General features: G+C 37.1%; 1 long non-coding RNA gene across 4 annotated transcripts in view; it reads right to left on the bottom strand.

The window, feature by feature from the left end:
- Positions 1–12,730, bottom strand: part of LOC144019296 (uncharacterized) — a 148,813-nt gene that overhangs the window by 100,940 nt on the left and 35,143 nt on the right. For all 4 annotated transcript variants that reach the window (XR_013283618.1, XR_013283619.1, XR_013283617.1 and 1 more), the window contains exon 2: positions 379–469. This is a non-coding gene — a long non-coding RNA (uncharacterized LOC144019296). The remainder of the gene's footprint in view (positions 1–378; positions 470–12,730) is intronic.

Here is a 12,730-nt window from a genome sequence, read left to right as displayed (position 1 = left end):
TATTTCTTGTACTACATATTTACACAGAGAGATACAAACGCAAACAAGCGCTGTTGAAACGTTTGCGCCAACGGTTGTGCGTTCATATGGCATTAACATCGGGTGAAAAGTCAGCTTTAAAAAAAAAAAAAAAAAAAAAAAAAAAAAAAAAAAAAGTGATGCTTGTGTGAAGTTGACTTGGCAGGGGCACAAACGACGGCCAAACAAGTGAAGCTGAGCCAACTCTGCCACTGACATGTCGCCCCGGTAAAAAATAAAAAAATTAAAAAAAGAAGCTTGGATAAACATCAGCACCATCAAACAGAAGCAAGGCGCGGCCAGCACCATTAGCGAAACGTGGCTTCAAGCTAGTACAAACAAATAACAACACAGACTTACTTGATTTGACATTGCCAGGTCAACAGCTGGATCAGCTTAACACATTTGCGTTGATGGGAGCCATCTTGTTCGTAGTAGTACCAAGACTGACCTGTGAGAGGCAGTATGGCAACATAACTGTCAAGTTTTTCCACACAGAACATTCGGAGGTAAAACAAGACCCTTTCATGTACAATTAACACGTGACAGTACAACATTTTTCACATCAAATCACAAATTTAACACATTTTCGCTTCTTTATACAAAAGTTGCATAACCTTTCCAACTTTTTTGCATGTTTACATTCCTCATGTAAAATTATGACACCGTTCCATGTAAAACTACAAATTTTCTCAGGTAAAAATCATACCCTTTCATGTGAAATTACTTTTCTCATGTAACGTTACATTTTTCACGCAACATAAAATATTTGTTTGCACTTTCAAATTCACTACTTTTTCATCTGGTTGCATTATTAGTATTGTTCCGATACCAGTAACGGGAGAGGCACCGATAACTGCATTAAAACAGTGGTATCGGCATCGGCAAGTACTAACAAGTAACACGCCGATACCGTTATTTCCGATGCTAATAGATTTTGGATGCAGCATCTTGTGTCTTGCTTGTGCACGACATTCACTGATGTGTGACGTGTTCATTGCATGCCGAGCCAAGATATCCTATTGGCCCTTGAATGCTCTCAACCAATGGCAGGGCAGCTTTTTCCATGTTAAAAAACAAACAAATTAGCTGTATAGGCATCGACTGATACTGTAAAACTGGGTATCGGGGGCCAAAAAAAATAAATAAAAATACGCACATTTTTTCATTTACTTTTTTTCCCCCATGTAAAATTACATCTCTCATGGAAAGCTGTAACATTCCTTGCAAATTGATGTACGTTTTCAAAATTAAAATTACACCCTTACATGTAAAATTACATTTTATGTAGAATTGCAACATTGAGACTTCACCAATATTTTTTTTACTTTTTTTGCACATTTTGTTTTTTCCGCAAAAAAGTCAGGTAAAAATTATGATTTCTCATGTCATATTAGAACAATCAACATACAACCATGACTTCTTTCACAAATTCACCTCTTCACTCCTTTAACAAAGACGCTTTTTTTTTATGTATTACCTTTCATTCACAATATGAAAACTAAAAATAAAATCAGTTTAAAAAAAACGTTAGGCCTTATTCTTTCAACTCACATTGTTTTTTCACATCAATTTTAAAAAAAGTATGGAAATTTTGTTTTACCTTACATCATGTAATCTTGCAAATTTTGTCATGCAAAAATTAGGGATGTAATGATATCCAAACATCACAATATGAAGGTCACGATACATTAACTCATTCACTCCCAGCCATTTTCATTGAAGCAACCCCCTTTGCTCCCGCTGTTTTCCTGGATTTTGACTGATTTTGCAAGGCCCACAGAATATTGTGTTCTATTGCTATCAAAACATGGAACATACCAAAAGAAAGATTAGTCTCTTCTTTCATCAGGAAAAAAAAAAGTATGTTTCTAACTATTTCTGTTTTGCAGCAATATGCATTAGAATATAGCTAAGTTTCATCATTTTTCACAAATTTGTTTAAAACTGTGGAGAAATGAGCTTGTTGCAACATGGCCCGGGTTGATCTCTTATACTCTGCTGCCACCATTGCTTCAAGCATTTTCTTCAGTACAGATGCTGCATCAAAGCCTTCTGTATGCTATAGCATTAAACACAAACAAACATAAAAACCCTAACCCTACTTCTTTGGAAGCACAGTAATATGTAAAATAGAACGTATTTATACGTTTTTAGGAGCAAATGAGATAATTACTATGATATTGTGGGGAGGTTGGCGATACCAAAAAAAGTCACAATATTGTAAAAAAAAAAAGAAAAAAAAAAGGAATAAATAAATAAATAAATAAATAATAAATAAATGTAAAATTGAGGCACTTACATGCTAATGCTAGCTCACATTGAATTCTTCCACATGACTCACAATCATATTACGTTCCATTTCATCTGACCATTAGCGTGGATTTGAAACATAGAAGGGCCAAAACATGCCTTGTGAAAATACACTCAAAAACTAGCCACCAGAGGGTGCTAAAACTGCCCAAATGGAAATCAGCAAGATTTTTTTTAAAAAAAAAGATGTGCTACTTTTAATATCATGACATGTCGACGACGATATATTGTGGCAGTTTTAATATCGCGATATCACGATATTGCCGGTATCTTGACATCCCTTGTAAAAATGTGTGATGGCTCAATTATTTCCCACATCAAATATTTTTCATAATGTTACACTAAATAATCAAATTTGCACCCTTTCACATAAAACAATCTATTTATGTTTTCCAAAACTTTTTTTTTTTTTTTAAACATTTTATTTCCAAGGGAAATTGCAACAAAAATAATTGTCTGGTAAAAAAAAGAAAAAAAAAGGAGTATGTATAATAGACCCTCACGTGTCTTTGTAATCCCAAACGAAGGCTTTATGTTCAGTGGTGGATTTTTGGGAAATTCAAGTCTTGGATTTGCCTTTTAATATCCGCTAACTGGCGATGACAACGAGAAGGATTGCAACCTCTTGGGTGAGAAATCTTAAATGTCTTCGCTAAATGACTGGAGAGAAAAAAAAAAAAAAAAGAAAAAGTCTCATTCTCAGTGCAATTTCTCACACCGTCGCCCCCTGCGCTTCTGGCAGTCCGTCAGACACTCGTCGTCACGTACGTGCATGCCGACGCCCGAGTAATCCCGCCATCGCCCGGGCCTGTTAAGGGGCTAATTACAGACTATACTGGCCGTCACGGGCTCCCTAATCCCGCCGTGATGTTCGCGTTGGCCCATTAAGGACCTCCGGGGATTATGCTAACAATCGGCCCGGCTCTTTGATGCCGTTTGTGGGGGGATTAGCGTTAAAGTACGTGGCCGGCGTCCCCGAGGCGCACTCGTACATTTTGACAAGAAAAAAAGGTTGTGACACCAGAATTAAGCCAGACGTCAGATCGGTCGCGGGAGTCGCCCGGTGCAGCTCGCCCCGTTTAACACGGATCAGGACGTGTTGGCAAAAAGTTAAAGTAGCTTTCGGCTCAGAGAGAATTACCAGCAGAATTGCTGAAATTAACTCATTCATACCCAAAAATATATAAATGTGTTTTTTTAATACTTTGTCCTTCACTCCCAAAAACAGATGTATATGTTTTGTTTTTGTTTGTTTCTTTTTATGCTAGAGCATACAGAAGGCTTTGATGCAGCTTCTGACCTGATGTTCGAACATACGCGCAAATATGTTTGAACATACTCGCAAATATGTTCGAACGTACTTGTACGCTACATGCTATAACGTTAGCATACCTTCTCATAGGGTATTATTTGCGCATGCGCGAGTGAAAACAAAACCCCATTTTTTAGGCATTTGGGTCACATTGCCAATTCATTAGAAAATTAAGTAGAAAAAAAACCCTGTTCATTCGTAACTTTTAACTTAACGAACTAATAATGCAATGTGGCATTACGCTTGCGCACTTGAGTACCACAGCAATCGAGTATGTTCAAACATATTTGCGAGTATGTTCGAACGTATTTGCGACTATGTTCGAACATACTCGCCAGCCAAAAATGTTTAATCCACATTGGCAGCTCTACGCTTCCGTACATATATGCAAAGAAGAGAGAGCGAAAGTAAAGCCCTACATAAACAAATTCCCAAACATGATCATATGTGGGCACACGTGCACATGCCCATACGAGCACATAATAATAATAATAATAATAATAATAATAATAATAAGTATATACACATAAACATACATACACACACATGTATTTACATTTATACTTGATTTACATGTTTTTCTATCATCATGCAAGTCTAGTTTAGCGTGTTTTGCGACCTCGCTGCGCCTCGCTCGGGAGGCATCCTGGTGTATTACGACGCTCCCGGCACATCTGGAAATTTGGTGATAAAAAGTAGACAAGTGGTGTAACGCGATTTTGATGGATTTGATGGAGGTGCAAGCAGACTCCGGCGAGTCCTTTGGCATCTATCTCCACTGAATTTTAATTGGATTCTTAATGAAGGGAGCCTCTTTGATTGGAGAGGAGTCAGTTGCATTCCCTCCCACACAGCAGAGCAAATTCTCTCGTCTGTCTGCACTAGTTTAGCAAAATACCAAAAGGGAAAAAACTCCAACTCATACGCACAGTTAGGCTGAGCTTTGTGCTAGATAGACAGGGTTGGAAGGTGCTTTTCGATTGGCCGCTGCTAGATGACATCATTTCCTTGTGACACATTTTCAAACGTCCTTATTCCGGTAAATATAAAAAATAAATTACTTAAAATCACATTTAAAATCATCCCCAAAGGCTCATGCATTAAATTACCAAAGACGAAAACTAAGAACATTTTTGCTCCAATTATAGTTAGTTTTGTAAACATTAAATGTAGTTTCAGTTTTCGTTTTTTATAAAGCATTTTCCTTTTTATTTTATTTTGTTAATGGAATTGTTTTTTTAATTTTAGATTTAGGTTTTTTTCGTTAGTTTTAGTTGGGCCCAGAATGTTTTCACATAAAATATTTTTTTATTTAGATAGTTATTACATGGAATACAGAAAAATGTTTACATAAAATAATTTTTTTCTGGAATAAAAAAAATAAATAAGTCCACGTGTTCTCTATTGTATTTGTCACATTCTGTGATACTTTTACAAAAATCATTTTATATGTGAAGAGTGAACATTGAACAATAAAAATAATGCCGCATCAACTGCAGACTTTCACATAAAAAGTACAACCTTGTTGAAATGGAAATAACTTTTCCCCACACGTCATTTTTGTCCTCGCCTTGAGAATGTACAACAATAAAGTGGCGGGTACTCAACAATGGTGACACGTGACGTAAGTGTGGCTTTTTAAAAGCACTTCCTCCCTCCAAATACCATTTTTGCTACTTTCCATTTGAGCAAAACGGAAAGCGTTTAAGAAAAGCAACCATTTTGAAAACCAATCGTCCGCATGCATTGCCTTTCCCTTGCACAATAACAAAGTGTGATGTGTGACAATAGAGAGAAAGAAAAAAACATTCCCACAATGCACCAGCATCGAGGAGGAGGAGTAGAGCGAGGAAATCTTGGAAGAAGCAAAACTTAAAAAAAAAGTACGTCAGGCAAATTAAGGGATGGAGAGGAAAAGTGAGAAAGCTTTTTGGGTGGGCGGGCCCTTCCACACTGGGAGGAAGAGTAGCCAAGCAGCCGGGCAAAATGTGCAAAGAGGAGGATGAAGAGGAGGAGGAGGAGGAGGTGACGACAGGCTCTCTGGTGTCCTCCATCTTTGATCTAAATGTACTTTGGCATCTGCGCTCACACGCAATTAGAGTCCTCGCTAGGCCAGCGCGCGCACATGAAATGGCCGCTTAATGACTTCCTCGGCAACGGCGGCCTTCCATCTGGAGCATCTTGTTAACTCTCCTCCTCCTCCTCCTCCTCCTCCTCCTCCTCCTCCCTGCATCTCCTCGTCTATTCCGCCACCCTCTCGCCGTCACGTGAGGCGCCCGCTGTCTTGTGTGTGCGCGCGTTTTACGGGTTTGGCCCGCTAGCCGGCTCACTTTTTCTTTTTTTTTTTTTGGCAAGTGAACGAACGGGTGGCACATCAAAGTCTTTGTAAGCGTATTTTTTAACACGGTGACATATAACAAAAAAAAAAAAAAAAAAAGAAAGAAAAAAGTGGTGGCAGCGGAAAAGTTCCCAAACTGAAGTTTGAGGAGTATTTAAAAAAAAAAAAACAAAAAACAAAAAAAAAACAAAAAAAAAAAAAAACAAAGTACCGAACATTTTTGTTGCTGGCAGGTTAAACCCAGGGACCTGAAGCAAAGGGATTTATACAGTATAGTACAAATATGACAATAAATAATCAACAGTTATTCTTTAATTCACATTGTGTATAGCAGCCAACTGTTTTTTCTTTTATAGAAGTAGTGTTGATTTTATCCGCCATTTTTAAATGTAAGTCTCAGTTTCAGTCCAATTTCAGTCACGTTTGTTAGTTTTTATTACAATTAGTCAACCTCAGCCCGTTTTTTAGTCGACTATAAGTCGAGCTATATATATATATATATATATATATCCATCCATTTTCTTAACCGCTTATTCCTCACAAGGGTCGCGGGGGGTGCTGGCTTTGGGCAGTAGGCGGGGTACACCCTGAACTGGTTGCCAGCCAATCGCAGGACACACAGAGACGGACAACCACTCACACTCACAAGCACACCAAGGGACAATTTGGAGCGCCCAATTAACCTGCCATGCATGTCTTTGGAATGTGGGAGGAGACCGGAGTACCCGGAGAAGACCCACGCGGGCACGGGGAGAACATGCAAACTCCACCCAGGAAGGCCGGAGCCTGGACTCAAACCCGTCCTCAGTATTGAGTATATATATATATATATATATATATATATATATATATATATATATATATATATATATATATATATATATATATACACACACACACACACACACCCCCACACAGACACACACACACACACACACAACCGTATTTTCCGCACTATAAAGCGCACCTAAAAGCCTTCAATTTTTTCAAAAGCTGACCATGCGCCTTATAATCAGAAGCGCCTTATATATGATCAATATTGAGCCGCAACAGATCTCGCTGTCAAGACGCTATCGGTGACCCTGCACGATCGGTGACGCGCGTGTGCAGAAGATCCCGCCATCTTGGATTGCTAGCTAATACTAATACTTTAGCTCAGAGAAAATAATAAAACAGCTGTTTGTTCATTTTGGGAGTGAATGGAGTTGTCAGAAAGCTGGTTTGTAATCTATTAATAAAGTTTTACTGACCTATCTGACTGTTTTGTTGACATTCCCTTTAGTGCAGCACCATCTAATGGATGCATAACGTAACCCCAGCCTCTACTGTAGCGCCTTCTATATGGAAAAAGTTTTACAATATGTCATTCATTGAAGGTGCGCCTTATAGTGCGGAAAATACGGTATATAAACGGGGGGGAGCTTATGACTTGATGGAGGTCCACGTGTCCTTCACGTGTCTGATGTGTTCTAAGTGTGATGGATGGATGTTCCTGCACACGTGCGTATTATCTAGATCCCAACACCAGCACACTTTTTGTCACATCAACGTACTACACATGCACCATTTTAGCGTGTTGGCCTTTGTCTTGGAAACTGGCAGCACACACGCACGCACATTTGTCAGTTGTACTTTACTGTGCTATTTGTCTGCAGTTTATGGAGGCTCACAAGAGAGAATGACAGACACAAACGTGTTCATGCAACTATTCTTCCCATGGAAGACATTCCCCCACCCCCCATTCTTGGCTTCAATTTTTGCCCATGTAAAAGCATCAGGTGGGATGGGAAGCTGATTTTGCCAAGGAAAGGACATTTCATTTGTTGATTGCTAATGTTTTTCCATTCTTTATTTATTCCATTCTCTTTTGGCTTTTAACGGTTTTATATAATTAATTTATTTTTTTACTTTTTAGCTCCCGTTTCCTGGGTGGTTTTCCTCACATGGTTTCTCTGTGCCCCACCATTTTTTTATTTTTTATTTTTTTGGGGGGGGCGGGGGGGGGGGGGGGTATGGGGGTGTTGTATTGTGGATGTTTTGTTTAGCACCTTGAGTTGCATTTTAATGTATGATAGGTGCTATATAAATTGATGATTGATTGCTAAATAACAGTCCTGGCTACAATGCAAAAATCACTGAGATGGCTCAAAACAGGTGGATCTTGCTGCTTAATTCATATTCCATGAACGCAATATTCATAAGAATGTTGTGGTTTGACTAGCGGGAGTGCATGGAACGTAACTGTCAAGAAAATTTTTGACTCATTCGTTTTCATGTTTTTTTTTTTTTTTTTTCATGAAACATTTTCAATTTGTTTTTCCCCCTTAAAATTTGTCACATTTTTGGTGAAAAATAATTTTCTATTGCAAGCAAAGTTGGCTTTCGATGTATATTTCCATGAATTTTTATTTGAAATCTGAGATGCATCATACGGAAAAATACTGCTCCCATAACGGATTTAAAAAAATAAATAAAAATAAATAAAAAATTATAATTATAATTTTCATACTAAAATGTGATGAACGCTCTCCCGGTTCAGGTCATTGGCCGAGTGGCATAATTTTAAAAATCCATCCATTTTCTTCCACTTATCCGAGTCGGGTTGTGTGGGCAAGCAGCTTTAAGCAAGGAAGCCCAGACTTTTCCTGCCCCAACCACTTCATCCACTTCGAGAATCCCAAGGAGACATACTATAGTTTCATTAATGTGTCCTGGGGGGCCATCCTGTCCTCCCGGTAGGACGTGCCTGGAACACTTCACCAGGGAGGTGTCCAAGAGGGATCCTCTTAATGCAGAATTGAATAATAATTTAGAAGTGCAGCGTGTGTAGTTCGAAACTTGGATTCATAAGACACAAAAAAGGAACCAAACTTTTTGTGTTTTAAGTTGGAAAATATGTTTTTTTTATAAAAAAAAAAAAAATTGAGATGTTTATATTTTTATCAAAAGATTAATTTTATTTAGAAATGTATATATAGACATTATGTAGAAAAATATTTCTCATGGGAAAAAAAAAGTACATGAAAAATTGTGATTATGTTTTAAAATGTTGCAATTATCGGAAAAGAAAAAAAAAGTTTTTTCTTTAGTTATTTTTTACAGGGGAAAAACAATTAATTTCTGAAAAGGTAATGATTTTTGGGGGGGATTCTCTCATCTCACTCCTCTCAATGCGGAATTTATGTATATTAATTTAGAAGAGTAGCATATGTAGCTCGAAACTTGGATTCATAAGACACAAAAAAGGACTTTGCTCGTGATCTGAACCAGAAGTCAAACCTTTTCTGTTTTAAGTTGGAAAATGTCATGTTTATTTTTCATACTAAAAACAATTGAGATATTTCCATGAAACACCATTTTTAATCAAAAGATTAATTTCATTGAGAAATTTATATATATATATAAGAATTTTTTTTAATTCAAAAAAGGTTTCTCGTGAAAAAAACGACACTTTTTTTTACATGAAAAATTGTGATTGTTTTAAAAAGTTGCAATTATGGGGAAAATGAAAAAAAATACATATATTTTCTTTAAATAGTGATTTCTTTACGGGAAAAATAGGAATTAATTTCTGAAAAAAATTTTTTTCCCCCCAAGTAAAAATCTCGACTGAAACAGTTTTTTTTTTTTTTTGGCGCCAATTTCATCTCGCTGCCTGTGTACTTATGGGAAAATGAAGCTTCATGGACAACTTGCGATATTTCTTTCTCCTCTAGATGGTGCTCTTGATGCAGTGGATATTAAATCAATTTCCATTGCACCTGCCTTAATCTTTAAGCGAAGAGCACCATCTAGTGGAGTTACCGTATATTTATCGCAAGTGCTTCATGAAGCTTCGCTTTCCACATCACTGTTCGCTCTTCTGATTACACCCCCAACCTCGGATTTTTCTTTGCAAATTTTTTTATGGTTTTATAAAGGTGGAGGTGTTGACTTTTTGCATACGGCAACATGCGGCGGTAGCGACGCGAGCGCGAGATGTAAAAAGGCGGACGGCCCCGTCTGCTCGACTGCCGTCTTTTCATCAGCGCGGCGAGCGTGGGCGACGACGGCGGCATCGCAGCCGTCTGATACCGAGACTCGCTGTCGTTATTATTAATACAGTCACACTTTTTATTTATTCATTAGCACGCTCATATTTTATTCATCCTCTTGCCTTTTTTTTTTTTTTTACGTTTATTTACGGCGAAGGATGCAAAGCTGAAAAAGTCGACGCTGGCAGTGACGGATTTTGATCAAACCACGCAGATGCTCTGTGTGTGTGTGTGTGTACGTGCGTCTAGCAGTTGAAGAGATAAAATGAAAAGAGCAACGACTAGAAATGTAAGCAAAGTTCCTTCCTTATTATGCCAGCAAAGTAGTGACACCCCCCCCCCCCCCCCCCCACACACACACACACGCTTGCACATATAACCTCAAAATGACAATTCGAGCACATTACAAAGCAAATTTTCACCGCCAAAAAAGATGATGTGAAGTAACAAGTACAATTTATGAAGAAGAAATACATACATACACTGGAATAATTGAAAATAATATATGACACAGATACATAAATGATGAAAGAGATGGATATGATTATATAAGAATATATATTCAGTAAATAACATTCATGAAACTAAATTGTGTAATTTTTAGCAGCACTCCTAATACATGCGCTGGAATAAATGACTGTAAAATATGACAAATACATGAGTAATACATGACAAATAAACAATTATGGAAATAAGTGTAAAATACATCAAAATAAATTGTCATAACCTATTTCTATTTTATGCAATCGTTAAAATTGGTGAAAATATTTAGTAAAATACTGTGACAATGATAACTAATTAATATAATTATACATTAGGGGTGTGAATTGCCTCGTACCTGACGATTCGATTCGTATCACGATTCACAGGTCACGATTCGATTCGATACCGATTAATCCCGATACGAATTTCTAAGTCGATTGTTGCGATTTTTTTTCATTCAAATTTAGAAAATACTAATCAGTAAGCTTGTAGAGTGTAAGGTTTATATGAAAATGTATTATTTATTTATCTGAAATTTCAGTCTTATAGAGGTTGTAATCTGTTTCATGTTTAAACAGCATTAAAATAAAATATTAAGGCTTAATGTTCCGTTCATATAACATTCTTCCATGCTTAAGGTGTGAATCCTATAAAAAAATAAAAAAAAAAAAATAAAAAAAAAAAAAAATAATCGATTTTGCCTATTATTGAATCGATTCGAGAATCGCGCGATGTAGTATCGCGATATATCGCCGAATCGATTTTTTTTAACACCCCTATTATACATACTCCCACCTGATCACCCAAAAAAATATCTAAGTGCATAATTCCAAAAGATACTAAAATGATTCAAAATAAAGTTAAAGCCATTTTGACGAAAAAAGCTAATACTAAAAATAATTTTTGAAAAATTAAAAAAAAACATTAAAAATTGCTCTAAGAACTAATTTAAACTAATTAAATGTTTTGTTTTGTTTTTTTTTGGTTTGTTTTTTTTTAAGTCAGAACAAAATAAAAACTATAATGTTTCCATTATAGTTTCCCAAATCCCAAATTATGCTAACCCCAATTGGCACATACACCAACACTGCTTTCGGTATGTGTGCATCCCGACTTGTATGAGGCCTTCTAACACATCCTGTACATGTTACATGCACATGTATGTTCACATGCATGAAATAACCGCATGAACTTGCGTGACCCCTTTCCACTTGATTACATTTGCACTTTTTCCTCCATTTTGACTCTTTTTGGATGCACTCAATGAAATGAGTAATGACTTTGCCAATAAAACATGAGCATTGATTGGATAAAGCACGCACACACACACGCGCGCAGATCAATGGCGTGCGAGCTAATGGGCTGTCATGACCCGTTCATCGAGCCAAGACCGTGAAGGCCTTGATGTGCGCCGAAAAGCCTCGAGGGATCAAACCCACAAGCAAATGGCCAAGCACGCATCGTTTAAGTCTCAACATTCCCGATTTCCGAGGAGTCTTAAAAAAAAAAAAAAAAAAAAATGGCGGCCGTAAACCAAAATGGCCGACTTCTTCAGACCTTGGCTCACGTGCACCATAATTAATAGTGCTGTACAATGTTAGCATTTTTTTTTTCCCAAATTTTTTTTTTAATATTAAATTATTTGATTTTGACAACATACAATGTAGTTTCAGATATTGTTTCTTTAATAATTTTAAAATTTTATTTATGTAAACATACACGTTGTCCAAAAAAGATGAGTCCTGTAGCTGTTAAATTTAATTTTTTATTATTAGCGTTTCTAACTTTCTAGGGGGCGCTAGTGAGTGAGTTTTGGAGGTTTCATATTCAGGACCCCTATAAAGTTGACCAAGACACACACAACTGCAAAATTTGAGTTTTCAGGCATCACAAAATCCACAACTGTGACTTCCATTCATCAGAAGAACAGCATCACTTGTTGCCAGGCAGAATTCATGGGGCTCAAGCGTATTTGCCCCATCAGCCAACAGTAAAATTAAAATGTTTCAGTTTTAGCATCCATGCCACTTGAATGACCCTGACATTAACACCAAGTCAGAAATAGGAATCACAAATCTTTGAAATCTGAGGTTTCCATTTCCTTTCCAGGAAGCTTCATTTATTTATTTATTTTTTATCCGCTCCCCACACGGTGGCAATTAAATTTAGTAGCCGTCAACAATCAGGATGATGTCGGCGTGAATAATGCAGTGTCATAATTGAGCTGTCGCG

Source organism: Festucalex cinctus, chromosome 5 (assembly GCF_051991245.1).
Source record: "Festucalex cinctus isolate MCC-2025b chromosome 5, RoL_Fcin_1.0, whole genome shotgun sequence".
Classification (NCBI taxonomy): Eukaryota; Metazoa; Chordata; class Actinopteri; order Syngnathiformes; family Syngnathidae; genus Festucalex; species Festucalex cinctus.
This window is presented reverse-complemented; position numbering and strand designations above follow the sequence as displayed.